The following is a 16,760-nucleotide window of genomic DNA, read 5'->3' as shown; positions in this document are numbered from 1 at the left end:
CCCACATCCCACATCAAGTTGCTCTCTCTCTCTCTCTGTTAGAATTTAAGGTTAGGGTTTTTAGTTTTTTTATTTATTGCTTAGATTTTAGATTTTTTGTATTTTAATGGATTTCTTGTGTGAATGCATGCTTGATTTTAGGGTTATGGATTTTTTTTGGGTATGCTTAGATTTTAGGGTTTTGATTTTTTATGCCTATTTTGCAATTTATTGAGTGAATGCTTACTAAATCTATTTTTTTTCCAGGTATGCCTAGATTTTAAGGGTTTTGCATTTTAATCCTTATTTTTGTAATTTATTGAGTGAATGTGTATTAAATCTGAATGTTTTTTTGTATGCTATAAATTTTAGGCATTTTGTATTTTAATATCTATTTTTGTAATTTATTGAGTGAATGATGCTAAATTCATTTTTTTATATGCTTTAGATTTTAAGGATTTTGTATTTTAATTCTTATTTTTGCAATTTATTGAGTGAATGATGTTAAATCTGATTTTTTTTAGTATGCCTTAGATTTTAAGTGTTTTGTATTTTAATCTCTATTTTTGCAATTTATTGAGTGAATGATGCTAAATCCAATTTTTTTCGTGTATGCTTTAGATTTTAGGGTTTTGTATTTTATTCCTATTTTTGCAATTTATTGTGTGAATGATGCCAAATCTGATTTTTTCGAATATGCTTTCGATTTTAGGGGTTTTGTATTTTAATCCCTAATTTTGTAATTTATTGAGTGCATGATGCTAAATATGAATTTTTTCGGTTATGCTTTTTTTAATTCTTATTTTTGCAATTTATTGTGTGAATGATGCTTAATCCAAATTTTTTTGGTGTGCTTTAGATTTTAAGGATTTTCTATTTTAATCCCTATTTTTGCAATTTATTGAGTGAATGATGATAAATCTGATATTTTTTCTGTATGCTTTAGATTTTAAGGATTTTGTATTTTAATCCTTATTTTAATTATTGAGTGAATGATGTTAAATCTATTTTTTTTTTGGTACACTTTTGATTTTAGAGATTTTGTATTTTAATATCTTTTTTTTACAATTTATTAAGTGAATGCACGTTATCTGACCTGTATTGCATATTTGTAAAAGTTGTTCGCAAAGAATCAAACACTATGCATATACAGTAATGTTCTAACAGAATCCCGAATCACTGTGAAGTTGTTTCCACCCTGGCTTAAACTTCTGGCTCTGCCACCGGTAGCCACCGAGAACTGGGCCCCTTAATGGGCCTGCCTCCCTGCGACATAAAACTCTGGGTTGAGGACACTAGCACCTACAGGACGAGCCAGGATCAGGTGCCATCACATAGCACACCTGTGCAGAGGCACACTCAAAGTGTGCTATGTGATGGCACCTGATCCTGGATCCTACTTGCCCCAACTGGGTTAAAGCAACAGCAGCTGCCATGTGCCAGTGGGAATCAATCCTGTGTCTTCAGCTTGAGACAGGACCCCACCGTTTATGTTTTAATTTTACCAAAGGTTGCTTCTTTTGCATGATTTAATCATGAAAGTATGAGGTCCTTTTGTATGGTGGATTAAGACGATAAAAAATATCACTAATGTGGGATGTCATTACTAAAATAAAAAATGTGAGATGTCTTCACTTTCCAACTACTATTTAGCATATCTTACAATTAGCCTCATGAAGGCACAAGTTATCAATGTAACGCATTGCAAAAGTGTACAAAGCACAAGGTAGGGTGGTCTACGTACTCTGATATTTAACTGCATCTGTTGCCAATATCATAAAACTTGCAAAATTCATGGGGAAATCCTCATCCAGATTGTTCTTTCCAGTTATATATCAAAGTGGATACAAAACGACTTTCATCACAGAACAGGGTTATGATAGAGAGGACAAGGAGAAACTGAAGACAAGATGCTGAAGAAAGAATGATAAATTGAGGACAGATGAACACCAATATAACCTATTGATACATTTGCCGACTCAAAACAAGAGTTGGATTTATACAAAACTCAAGGAACGGGAGAAAACTTTGTATTCCACAAAAATCTACTTGAAAATAAAAATACTTAATTAGCTAATCATCTGAGAGTGCAACCCTTTGTAGAGGGCTTAAACAAATAATAATTAGTTACAGGCTTTTTATAAATTCAAATTAATAAAATAAACAACCCTAATCTAAAATAAAAGAAAAACATGGTCTTCAGTACTTGAGCTCTAGTCACTTTGATGCCTTTGCTTTCCTTGAACCTAAGAGTTATTATTAAAGGCTTTTAGTTTTTCACTCTTAAAAGGTTTTGGTTCTACTGAGGGTTCTTTTGAGGGCTCGAAGGGCCTTTTGAGGGTTTTGGGAACCTCAGAGGGCTATTAGGGGTACTTTTGAGGGCATACCGCACGTCCAACTGCTTCTCTGCAAAAAAAAAACACTAAAAAAACACTAAACAAGAACAAAACAACGAAAAACTAGACAAAAATTCAATATTAGTTTACTCAAAAATCACAAAAACAAGAATCTAACTAACTTATAACAATTTACTAACATGTGAGTAACATGTAACAAACTAATTCACTAAAAGACAAAATATAACAAACTAACTAACTAACTAAATAACAATAAAGAAACTAACTAATGTACAAACTAATAACAAATTAACTAAAAAACAAACACTAATATCAAACTAAATGAATCTAATAAGAACTATATGCTGTACGAATTTTCAATATTAATCAATAAAACTGAAAAATAAAAATTAACCTAACCTTTTCGATAATCAATTGAAATAATAAAAGCAAAAATCAGCTATCTATTCATTTAACTAAATATGCATGATAAAAAAAATCCAAAGTAAATAACGTGAATTGAATTTGATCTAAACTGACTAAATTAATTAAGAACTACTATAAGCTACAACAAAACATGATTAACAAAATATTCTACACTATACTAAAAAAAAGAACGATAATTGAGAAAGAACAAAAATCGGCTAAATTTATTTCTAATTAAGAAAAATGGTAATGAAATGAATAAAATATTTTCTAAACTAAAAATTGAAATCAGAGTTCTGGAATTAAAACTAATTGAATTCTAACTAAACAAGACTTTAATTCTAATCTATTCAGCTAATTAAAAATCTAAACAATTAATCTACCAAATTCAAGAAGAAAACTAATTAATTAACTAAAACTAATTAAAACGTTAACTATTCTGATGAAATAACACAAAGAACATGATTTAAATAAGAACAAACTAACCAAAAACAGAACATAAACAGGGAATAACAAGATCTAGCAACTGAAAATTAAAAAGACTTAAAACAATTATAGAAATCTAGCTGACTAATAAGAAAAACTATGAATAATAAAAAACAAAATTACCAAAATCACAAGAATATGATATGAACTAACTTAACCTAAATCTAACATGAACTGGATTAAAAATCATTAAAATTTCAGAATTACTCTATGTTATATCGACCGATTTGAATAAAATAATATTATTCTACACAAAAATCAAGAAAATTAGCTAAACTAAATTAAGCTATTTTATTTTTTTCTTTTTATATTTTCAGATGATAAAAATGAAACTCAACTAAACTATATTCAATAAATAAACAAAACTATATGCAATGATATGATGTATGTATTCTACGAAGGAAATAAAACTAATATAAGTACGAAACTACAGAGAGATGGAAGAGAAGAAGCAAACCTCACGATTTACCTTCGATGGAGGGGTTGAGAAGAAGAACGTGGTCTTCCTCCGGGTTGCACGTAGCTCCGACGATGGGGACAAGAAGAAGCCGACGAAAGCAAGGATTAGAAGCAAGATGAAACAAGGAGGGAAAGAAGAACCGAGGGAGGAACCGGCCAAGAGTGAAACGGGGGAAGAAGAGAAGAGAGGGAGGGAGACAGAGTTGCGTGAAATCCAAGAGAAAAACGCCCCCTATGACTGAAAAAATACTATTTATATTGAAAACATTAGGTCAAAATTAAAATTTTTAAAAAGTCCAACTAGATTTCAAAAATTCTAAAAACTTCTCTTTTCTAAAAACGTGTTTCATAAAAACAACTTCTAAACCAACTACAATATTAAATAACAATTCCTAAACTAATTAAATTGCCAATTAAAAAGTCCTAAACTAATCAAAACACTGAAAAACACAAGGAAAAGCTTGAAATATGCGATTTTACCTTTATTTTGAATTTCAAAGCAGTTTCTCAAAAGCACTAATAAGAATGAGTTTTTAATGCCATTTTTCGATGGATCATGCATATAATAGAATGAATAAAATGCAAAATATATGCATGATCAAATTTTTCCTTGCTTATCCTTTGCCAGTCCTCGAGCAAATTAACCCTTAATAACAAAACAAAAGCAAATTAACAAAGCAAAAACTAACTCACTTTCGTAGGAATCACGGTTGCATTTAACGTGTGCAACAAGCCATTTAAACCCTTGGGTTACCCCAGTGGACGAGTAAGGTCTCGTGAGGGTTTGCAGTAATGCTACCCACAAACATCTCAGTCATGTATATATAAAGATTCCAATTTCACGAAGTATTAGGCAGTTAAGAAGTTTGTTTTCACAAATATTTCATGCCATTACACTCTCACAACATATTTAAAGTCTTTTACATGCCACCACAGAGTAAAACTTTTTCTTTTACTTTTTTAAATATCGTAATCATTTATGCTTTATTCTCAGAGAATCAAATATACACATGTCACTGTTTATTTATCCTCACTTATATGTTTTCTGCATAGGTTTCTAAAAAATTATTCCTAAGTAGTGAACTTTATCTTTATGCTCTTGATTTTCCTTCTTTCTACTTTTTCCAGATTTTCAATTTTTTCACACTTTTTCTTTCTTTTTGTTGAGCACTATATCAAATTTCCAATTTTCGTGACTCGTTTAACGAGCTTTGGGTCAGTGACTCCCAGTCCAAATGACCTTAGGGCACCAGATACAAATTATCTCTCAAACTTAATTGCTCGAGTCATTAGACCTTCAATTTTCATAGTTTTATGTATAGCTTGCTCCTTGTTATGTGCAATGTCAACATCTATTAGGCTCTCTATAAAGGCCATGTAACGGGCTTTCGGGCCGGTGGCTCTCAAACCAGATGACTTTAGGGCACCAGGTGTAAACACCCCTCAGGCTCTACTCGCTCGAACCAAATAGGTCACAGATATTAACTTGGACAAATAAGTGAGTTCCTTCGTTATCCTTTTTGACATGGGAATCAAACCAAAGTTACCGAAAGCGCCTATACCATAGGAGAAGCGCGTTTCGGAAATGCGAAATGTCGCGCTTTTAAAATGCGCGGGGAAGCACCCCTTTTTTTGGGAAGCATGCTTCCCATAATTGGGAAGCGCACTTTCCTTGGGAAGCGCACTTCCCCCACGCTTCCCTTTTTTTATTTATTTTTATTTTTTTTCTTCTTTTTTTGCTTCCCCCTCGCTTCCTAGGTTGCTTTCAGTTCGCTTCCTAGGTCGCTTCCGGTTCGCTTCCTAGGTCACTTTCGAGATGGTTCGTGATTCACTTCTAAGTCGTCCCACACTTCCTGCTTCTTAAAATTTTGAAAATGCCTCGCTTCTCGCTCCTGCTTCCCGTATCGCTTTCCGCTCACGCTTCCTCGGTTGGCAACCATGAATCAAATACTTCAACTTGTGTTTGAGCCCAGCTACTGAGGAATACAAAGAGATCAAACAACTAAACATATGCTCTTTTTCACTTTTGAGCTCTTATTTTCAATCTATGTCATAGGGACTCTCCAACTAGGTGCTGCACCCTCACCCGATGCGGTCAACCTGACCCTGGGTGCAGTCAATGCACCCAGGGTCATTTATATCTAACTTTTGGACTATATATATATAATTTTTTATATTTTTGCCGTACCCCTCACCCGCACCCATGTGACATAGTTTTCAATATTGTTCATTTGCTTTGTTTTGTAAAAATAAACCGTGCATATTCATACTTGTGATTTAAAATAAAACTCTAACATGCATCTATCATTTCTTTGAAATCCACATAAGCGACTACGGTTTTCTAGATTAGTGTCAGAATTTTTTTTCGTGGGGCTTGAAAATTCTCTAAAACTTTAGATTGTGTAAAACATTCATGTAGGTTAAAACTCATTCCTTAAAAGCCTAATTTTTATGAGTTTTCATCAGTGCAAATACATGGACAGAATGAAAAATATTTGAGTGTATAAACTATACTCTCCCCCAAGCATGACACTGTCCTCAATGGTACTCCCCCATGCTTACATGAAACTAAATGAATGCACACTATGAAACAAAAAATATGCAAGGAGTTAAAGTCATTTGATCCGTGCTATGGAAGTTGTTCTGTCACCTGCAACTCATAAATCATATTAAAAAAAAATGAAATTTATTCATGATCTATCATACATGCTCATAAAATAGAAAGAAGCAAAAACTACTGGATGACTAAAATTACAACAGTATGGGATGCCTCCCATAAAGTGCTAAATTTTACGTCTTCAGCCAGATGGATTTCTGGTTACCCTCCATCGTCCATGAGATTAATGGACTGATGGTCATGCTCAATCTGTAGGTCTTAGGTATATGGTCTCATCTTTTGTCCTGTCCACTATGTTTCCTAAAAGTTGACCCCTCTGGACCCTAAAATGACTCTTTTCTCGGTTGAGAACGAGATTAGCCCCCCCACATATTTGAAAATCTTTTGGAAACTTGTAGAGACACTTTTCATATAATGAGCCATGAACCAACGTATCATCCATGCATTTTTTCAACTGTGATGGATCAGAATGCTTCCATTGAGGATGAAAGCTCTCCACATGGAAACATTCATCATTTCTTGTCGCTCTCATGGCAGTATCAAATATGTTTATCCGCAATCACTTATTGCCAAAAGAAACATCCATCTCCCTAGTACGACAATCAATACACGCATTGGCAGTGGCCAAGAATGGTCTGCCAAGAATGATGAGGGTCCGGTGAGCGACATCAGTACCTTCCATATCTAGAACGGGAAAATCAGCAGATAAATAAAAGTCCTCAACTTTGACTAACACATCTTTCAATATTCCTCGAGGAATCTTGGTAGACCTGTCAGCCAACTATAGGATGCCAACTGTAGGATGGTCGTGGTAGGTTTTAAATCCTCAATCCCAAAAATGTTATAAAGGGTATCAAGATTTGAGGAGATAGCAACAGAACCTCTTCATGCAAAGAAAAATAGAGTGGAGGAGAGATGTGATTGCTGCAGTCACCAAAAACCCTCTATCATCAGGGTTGTGACCTAATTCTTCTTATTATAAAGAATAACATTAGTACAATGGACAGTAATGCCCTCAATAAATAAAACAAAATACAATGATGTACATGAATAATGGCACACGCTGAATATAGCATTTGGATTTGGATCCAAACGTGGACCCAATCCATATACGATATCTTAATAGCCTCCCTCAAGTTGTGCATGGTTTTGGACCATGGACAACTTGTTCTTTAAGAACCAAAACTTGTGCTTCGTTAAACCTTTAGTGAATAAATCAACCACTTGATTCTTCGAGCGAACATGTTGAGGGACAATCTCCTTATCTTCAATTTTTTGCCTGATAAAATGTTGATCGATCTCAATATGTTTAGTGCGACTATGATGGATGGGATTGAAGGCAATCTGTATGACACTCTGATTATCACAAAGTAAAAGAGAACTTGAGATAGATTCTCCCAACTCAGTCAACAAATGCCTAATCCACGTAACTTCTGCAGTGGTAGCAACCATAGATCTGTATTCGGCCTCGGTACTAGATCTAGCTACTGCTCGTTGTTTCCTACTGCTCCAACATACAAGATTAGAGCCAATAAAAACGCAATAACCTGATACTGACCTTCTTTCATCAGAATCCCCTGCCCAGTCGACATCTATATAAGCATAAATGTCATGTCCATTCTTCCCACACAGAGACTGGATATACGAAAGTCCATCTCCAACAGTGCCTTTCAAAAATCTGAGGATCCTTTTAACGATGTCCATATGACTCGTTCGTGGCTCATGCATAAACTGAGAGACTTGATTAACAACATAAACAATGTCTGGCCTAGTAAAGGTAAGATACTGAAGCATACCTACTAGACTCCGGTATCTGGTGGGGTCATGATACAGATCTCCATTTTGAAGACTAAGCTTTTGATTGATCACACTAGGGGTGGCTAGCGGTCTGCAATCAGTCATCCCTGCTTTATCTGACAAATCTAACGTGTATTTATGCTGAGTTAAGGTCAACTTTCCTTCTCTTCTATCCACCTCCACACCAAGAAAATATCATAAAGTACCGAGGTCTTTTATCTTAAACCTCTTACTCAGTAAATCCTTAACTTCTTGAATGTGGTTTGATGCATTGCCAGCTATGTCACACGGACTTGGCTAGGGAGGTGCCGCACCCGAGTCGACACGCCCCGACACGGGTGCGGCCTCGGACACGGCCCAGACTCGGTCAACGAGTCGAGTCTGAGTCCGTCCTTGTTTTGGACTTGGTCAAGGTTGATTGAGTCCAAAAATGTCTATTTTTAGGGCAAAAAACAAAAAAATTAATCTTTTTATATATTTAAATATATATAGCATGAGTCTCAAACATAAGCCCCATAAAAAAAATTTATTCTTAAATATTATCATTTAATTCTCTCTCTCAATCTTAAAAGCTAATAAATTCTCATCCACGAGTACCAACACTTTTCATCCACCCAGTTCTCTGTCTTATAAAAGCTAATAAATTCTCATCCAGGAGTAGCAACACTTTCTCATCCACCGAGATCTTTCTCTCTCTCTCTCTTTTTCAAATCTAGCTTTGAAAAATTAAAAGCTTTTAATTAATGTTATGAATTTTAGCAAAACTGCAAAAGATGTTTAATGCATTTACCAGAACATGCTTTTAGTTAATGCTTTTAATTAATACCTTGATGATGTTTTATTCCCATGGTAGCTAAGACTCGGTCGAGTCAATGATAAACTCAACCGAGTTTGGTTCTAACCCAGTTATACTACTATTTTAACTCGGTTAGTTCAGGATCAACTCGGAAAACTCATGAGCTGAGTCCCCGTGTCCAAAATTTATATAGATATATGCACACACTGGATATATATATATATATATATATATATATATATATATATATATATATATATATATATATATAGCCGAGTCCTCGTGTTCAAAATTTTTAAAATTGCGCTGCACCCGCACTCGTACCCGCACCCATGTGACATAGATTGCCAGTGATGATGATATCATTAACATATATCAACAACAATATAACAGTGTGTACCTTGGCAAATAAATAAGGAATGATCGAGTTGGGAATGATGAAAACCATGCTTCTGAATCTCTAACGAAAAACTCTCGAACCAAGATCTAGAAACCTACTTTAAGCCATAAAGTGCTCTCTTTAATTTACACACACTCCTTAAAATCACCTTCAACATACTCCGAGGGTTGCTCCATATATACTTCTTCCTTCAAATCTCCATGGAGCAAAGCATTTTTAACATCTAGCTAACTGAGACTCCATCCATGGCCAACGGCTAGAGAAAAAACAATTCGAATTGTTCCCATCTTGACAACTGGACTGAAAGTTTCATCATAATCTTGTCCATATTCCTGTGTGAACCCCTTCGCTACTAGGCGAGCTTTATACCGTTCAATGCTTCCATCTGGCTTATGCTTAATTTTATATACTCATCTCGATTCGACAACATTGTTGTCTAGAGGTTGTGGGACAATTTCTCAAGTTTGACACTCGTGGAGGGCCTCTATTTCTTCATTTATCGCCTAAATCCAGTTATTTGACTGAGCAGCTTGATAGAAATTGATTGGTTCATCTTGTTTCTCAATTTTGGATAAAAAGAGCTGAAAATACATGGTGAAGTTTTCATAACTGACCCACCTTTCAATAGGATGCCAAATCCTTTCCGATCTTCTGAAGGGCACCTGTTATGTGAAAGATGGACATAGATTAGGTGCGACACTTGATTGTTCCTTTTCAGAAATAGTTGGTTCCCTTCCTCTTCTTGTATAGATGTTCCCTTTGTATCTACCCACACCTGAGAATGGGACGACACTATGAGCATCATTCTGGTCTGTTGGGTTGTTTGTTGAAGATGAAGACTCATGTATACAGTCAGAAGAATAATCTCCATCCACGTTAGAGAAAAGCTCTGCACTTAACCAAGGATGATAAACAGACACATTAGGGCTTGGTTGTACAGGAGTACTAGTATCAACACTATTTTCAAAATTGTCTTCATAAAAAACAACATTTTTGGATATTCTGATGCACCTTTTAGCAAGATCGTAGCACCTGTATCCTTTATAATCATCTGCATAGCCTACAAACCTGCACTTAGATGCTTTGTCCTTAAATTTATTTCGCAAGGTCTTGTCAATATCCACATAACATATACATCCAAAAGTTTGTAGTCCATCATAATTGGGATGCATACCAAACAGAGTAAAATAGGGAGATGCATTGTCCAAAATAGGCATGGGCAACCGATTTATGATATAAACGGCTGAATGAAAGACTTTAGTCCAAAGGCTAATGGGAACCCCACTATCATGCATCATACTCATCACACTTTCTATGTCGATGTTTTCGCTCAGCAATGCTGTTTTGCTGAGGAGTACGTGGACAAGACACTCTACGATCAAATCCCATTATCTTGGAGAAAAACAACAAATTTTCTAGAGTACCCCCTCCATCACATTAGAAATGCACGATATTAGAAGAAAATTGATTCTTAACGAAAGCATGGAAACAACAAAAAATATCAAAGACTTCAAACTTATGTTTCATGAAAAATATCCAAGTGTATCGAGAAAAGTTATCAATAAAAGAAACATAATATCGACTACTAGAAATAGAAGATTCAGGAGCAGGTCCCCAAACATCAGAATAAATAACCTCGAAAGGTCTTGAAGCTCTTTTATTACAAAGTTGTCAATTGTGGAATTTCAACCTGCCAAACATTCAGAAGCAAGAGTGGCATGTTCTATGTGCATCTGCATAGTAGATTCTTAGTGGAGTGGTAACTGGTAAAGTTGGCTCTAATGTTTGCTCTCTGTCCTCACAAGACAAAAGTCAGACACATCCATTGCAACAGTGTATTGGTATCTTATCTGTACTCAAGGTTGACTTTCATCGAAAATAATGTGTTTTGATAATAGGATCTACTGCTACTGATTTGGACTTGAGAAGGCTTTTGCTAGGGCAGATGCTAACTTATGTTTGGTTTTAGTGGGAGTTGGGCATGTTAATCCAATCTCTTTGGTGGTCACCACTTTCTAGCATATGAATGGTTAAAAATACAACCAAAGAAAATAAACAAATTGAGTGGCATGTAAACATATTCTGTTCGGGTGACAAGTAAGAACAGATGAACATTGTAAAGAAGAGGGATCTGCAACAAATAACAAGTATAATCAGCACACTTTTTTTTTGTTTTTTTATCTATTACACAGAGAAACTGCACCTGGGATCGAAGACCTGGCCATGTACCTACAGTCACCATCTGGCAGCATAAAACTCCAAGGTCATGTTTGTCCAAAGCCATGTGCATGTGATGAGGAAATATTATTTTATTTATTTTTTATCGTTTTTTTTTTGTGCACGTTTGATTGGGGGTAAGCTTCTCTGCAGGGGAAAAACTTTGGTTTTTGGGTAAGCCCCAAGACACACCCTTCTCGTTTTTTGCTTTTTGAGGGGTATATCTCCTCAAAAAAGTGGGGAGAAAATTCTTCTTTCTTCCTGAATTTGAGAACAAGATTTGTCTCCTGGAAGTTTTGATATCTAATGTCTTCTCTGTGTCAGATGACAATTTGGTTAACTTCTGGTTTGATATTGATAAAAAGATTAGTATTTAAAACATTGGTTCTGTATTACAATGTCTTAGTCATCATTATCGTCATCATCATTGTCATTGTTAGAGAAATATAGAAAGCTAAAGGGTTACATTAGGGTTTTAAGTTGAGGTTAAAAAGATCGTGGTTAGAAGCTTGAAGCCAGGCAGATTAGATCTTAGTTCCTGTCATGTTACTTTCCTTTTTCTATGTTGATTTTGTGATCTCAAAGACACAAAGTTAGAAGAAAGACAATAAAAAGAAAAGACTCCACTTAGATGACATTGGATCAAAGATTCTAGGAGATGAGATTATCAATAGGAGGAGGTAGTAGATGATTTGATGGTCTACTTAACGTTTTCTGCATCCTTCATTGACACCACAAAGTTTATAGAAATGAAGGGGCAAACAATGTTCGAGGTTGCAAAATTATTACCCTTGCTAGTCTTTGCATTGAGGTTGTCATCATTTGCTTAAATTAAGATAATGGTGGCATCCCAGGCTGTCGAAAGTTGCAAAATTATTACCCTTGCTAGTCTTTGCATTGAGGTTGTCATCATTTGCTTAAATTAAGATAATGGTGGCATCCCAGGCTGTCGAAAGTATCTGAAAAACACACATAGACACAGACAAGCACATATGCATGCATATTGTACACACACTCATCACATACATTTACTACTTCAATTAGCTATTATATGAATGATCCCAAGGAGCAACTTCCCAGACACTCTTGTGGGCTTGTTCATTTTGTAAAAAGCCCTGTGGGGTCCATGAGAACCTTGCTGACCTAGATTTTCTCATGATGTTATGATATGATCAATCAGATTTTTGTAAATGAACTGGGTATCATGAAATGGTGCAGAACCCAAGACATTTCAAATCGTAATCCAAATGCCAAATTGAAATACATTTGAATACTAACAAGATACAAATTAATACAAGTTTTGTGAATAAATGATTTCATTCATAATGAACAATAAAATACATAAAAACTAAATACATGAAAACCTCACTACAAAATGTACTCAAGAACACTAAAAAATATCTAGAACTACCTATCACTCTCAAAACTCACTCATGCACACACCCACTTATTTAGAGAAGAAGGTAGAGGAGAGAAAAGAGTACCTTTTCTAGTTGTTGGAAAGGGTCCAACGGCTAGAACCCTTTCCAACAGCTAGAAACGGTCAACCTCAGTTGACTATAGTATATATATTATATTATATATATATAAATATATATATTATATTAAACAATATATATACATACATATTTATTTACACATTATATATACATACAAAAATACATCCATCTTAACACTGGGTCCTCTTTATCTGATTTTGTTTAGCAGATTTAGTTGGTTCCATTTGCAGTCAAATTTATGGTTCTTTCTCCATCCCAAAATTCCAAAATGCTGAAAGCTTTTAAACGTCCACTTTTATAAAAAAAAGGAAAATATAGTTGATGAGCATAAATTAGAGGACCTCTAATCATTGTGGCCAATGAGAAGAACCATGATGACACAGCTGAACAACTTATGCAAATTTGTCGATGGTTATAAAACTACTACATGTAGAGTACTATTGATGTCCATGGCCCTTATGGTGGACCGTAGCAGGTTTGCCAACTTTTCTTACTAAAAAAATTCCAAATTCCATTGCTAGTATTTTGTATTGAATATCATATTGAAGGAATTTCTATAAATTCATCACACCAAATCAGATTTTATAAGAGATACTTCAATCTTAGGAAAATAAAGATAAACAACAATTGTGCCATTGAACTTAAGGCATAACTATGCAGTAGTCAGTCATTGTGATGGCCAAAACAGATTTGTCATTGTCAAAGCGGACGAAACACATCAGATTGAATATTACAGCGCAATGATAAAATTTTCTGGTCATGACAGATGGAATTAGCATATTCGTTCTTGCTTCTTGCACCTTAGTGATCATGACAGCATCTATAATATGTGGTACTGTTGATAATTATCCATTAGTATATTTAGTAATTCAAGAGAAAACCACTCTATTGTGTTGAGCGATTATATGAACATGCCTGCTTTTATAGCAAGTTCATGAATAGAAGTCTTTACCTGTGTTTAAAATTGTGTCGAGCATGTTTGCTTAATATCCAGCTGTAAATGCATGGGGGCTGTAGGGGTGACTCGTGAAGGTCACCATGTTGACAGTACGTCACAAGTTCAAACCCATGGGTGTGTGTTCTTTGCTGCAAGGCTGAAGCTGGGTATATTTCCTGGTGGACAAGGGAGACCTGGGGTTTTTTGCCAATGAAGTCAGTGAAAAGACAGTTTTACCCGGTTATCCAAAAAAAAGTGATTATGCAGTGTAGGTCCAAGCTGTATAGCTTTATGTTGGCACAATTGTGCATATATATGAATTGCACGGGTTATGGAGCATTCAGCCATCAAGTATGTGAATGCACGTACACGCTCTTACCTAGTCTTACTGTTCTATTTTTATTTCTAGTTCTGACAACTGTGAGTACCAAGAACCACGCACCCAAAGGCAACCCAAGGCCAATGTTTGTGTTTTTGGATTCAATATGAAGAGTACTCATCCAAATGCTATAGCTTTCTGTTTGCATGCTTTTGCACCTGGGAGTGGTATGCTGCATGATCATTCAACTGTTGAATTATGTAAATGCAGTTACATACTTCCATCTAGGGCTGGTAAACAAACTGAACAAACGAGCATGATGTGTTCAAGCTGGCTCTTTTCTATGGTGAGTTGAGTCGAGCTCTAGCTCATTACAAACTCGAGCTAAATGAGCCAAGTTTGAGTTGGCTCGTTTACAAAAAAGAGAAAGATTTTTCAAGCTGGAAATTGTAGGATTTGGACTCCAGACTTGAGTCAAGCTCGAACTGACTCTTTTACAGAAAAAAGTGCATTGTTTCCGTGCATTTGAACTCTCAACCAATTATTTTCAGGTCAAACACTTTGACTATTTATTTTATGCTACATCAAATCATATAAAATATATCTAGAATATACTTATTGCTAGTTAACAAGCTTGCAGAGCTGAGACGAGGCGAACACCTGTTGTTTGTGTTAGGCTTGCCAAGCCTATTTTACGAGTTCGAATGAACCCTATGAGCTGTGCACTAGCCAAACCACAAGCTGTTTGTCTCGTTTCTCAGCCCTACTTTCATCTAGTCATACTGTTACATTCTAATTTCTAAAATCTGTCAACTTAAATTTGCAGGGAGCACACACTCAGAGTCAATTTATGTGTTGAAATCATAGTTATAAAAAATGTGCCTCAAGGCACAAATAGCATGCCTCACCTTGACGTGAGGCCCTGTGCGCCTTGAGGTGCAGGTAAATAGCGCAACAAAGAAAAAAAGAAAGGAAAGAAAAGAAAAGAAAGGAGAGAAAGAAAGGAAGAAAGAAAGAAAAGAGAGAGAGAGAGAGAGAGAGAGAGAGAGAGAGAGAGAGAGAGAGAGAGTTATTTATATTTGCATTTTTTTGTAGAAGAAAAAAAAATGTTAATTTTGCTATTTATTTGTAATTTTCTGTTTCTTATTGATTCTTTATCAATAAAGCATTTCTATTATTTATGTATATTTGTAGATATTTTTAAAGTTTTTTAAAGTTAAAGAAAAAAAAATTCTGAGACTTACACCTCGCTTCAGTTTTTGGTGAAGCGCTACGCTGCGCCACTTTTCACAACATTGGTTGAAATTGTGTGGTTAAATGTAGTCCTTGAACATGAAAAATGAAATTCATGAAAGGTTCTGGTTGCAGTTAAGATTATCAGCACTGGAGGCCTATAATCCCTTTGAAGCCTATACCTTTTCGTCCTCCTACTTCCCAAATGACTTGGTGGATATAGTTACAACTTCATGAGTCTAAGCTTTCTGCAGCCAATGTAGACTGTTGTGATGAATATATGATTTGTTAATTGTTGGAGATACCTCAAAAGTCACAGCTTCTAGCTGGAAAACATGCTCAACTTATGCTTTCCGTTTCGTTTTCTGCATTTTCCCGGATATGCATTTGTTGTTGAACCTGCAAGTTAATGAGGTTATAAATTTTAGATATGCAGAGGTTGATTAAAGCCACTCCATAGAATTACATTTAAGAATATCTCATCTAGGGTTAATGCGTGTTTTCCAACTGTTCTTTCCTTTTAAAACTTCTGCATACAGCCTAATCTGTTTGGCTTGGCACAGGCTGATTGCTTTAAAGTTGGAAATTTTATGTTCTCGTTAGACAGGATACATGACATGCATGTGTTCCCAACATTGCTAAGTTATGCCTAGGGCTGGCAAATGAGCTGAACATTAAGTACATGTTCAAGCTCGGCATGTTTTTGTGATGAGTCGAGCCAAGATCAAGCTGATGATATGCTTGAACTAAACAAGCCAAGTTCGAGCTGGCTCACTCATAAAAAGTTGCACTCTTTCAAAGCGGAAAAGTAGTAAGTTTTGAAGTTTAAGCCACCTATTGAACTGACTTACGCTCACTCGTTTCCCCCCCAAAAAAATACACTATTTCAAACCTAGGAGTAATAGGATATGTTCTCTAAACATATTACTTGCAAGCCAGTTTATCTATTTTACACTAAATTATGTGACATATATATATATATATATATATATATATATATATATATATATATATATATATATATATATATATATATATATAATGTTAACTGAAAATATGTGAAACTCAGTGTGAACTAGGCATTTCCGACATGTTTTTCTACAAACCCAATGCTACAGATGCATTCAGCGAGGTCCATTAAATAGAAACAGACTGTTGGATCATGTATTTTCGATGAAAAAATGTAAATTTTGGATGCTTGAATATTTGCAAAAATTCTTAGCCATTGATTTTTAAGCCTTAAAGGATTCTTAGCATCA

At 35.1% G+C, this 16,760-nt stretch overlaps 1 protein-coding gene across 1 annotated transcript in view; it reads left to right on the top strand.

Annotated features, from left to right (window-relative positions):
• Window positions 1–15,241, top strand: part of LOC149834711 (uncharacterized) — a 45,630-nt gene extending 30,389 nt beyond the window's left edge. The window contains exon 2 of the mRNA XM_090010265.1: window positions 15,095–15,241. The gene's annotated coding sequence lies outside the window, so the exon portion shown is untranslated. The remainder of the gene's footprint in view (window positions 1–15,094) is intronic.
• The last annotated feature ends 1,519 nt before the right edge of the window (window positions 15,242–16,760 follow it).

The sequence above is a fragment of the Nuphar pumila genome, chromosome 6 (genome assembly GCF_984573655.1).
Source record: "Nuphar pumila chromosome 6, dmNupPumi1.hap1.1, whole genome shotgun sequence".
Classification (NCBI taxonomy): Eukaryota; Viridiplantae; Streptophyta; class Magnoliopsida; order Nymphaeales; family Nymphaeaceae; genus Nuphar; species Nuphar pumila.
Note: the sequence above shows the minus strand (reverse complement) of the source record. Positions and strands in the feature narration are given on the sequence as shown.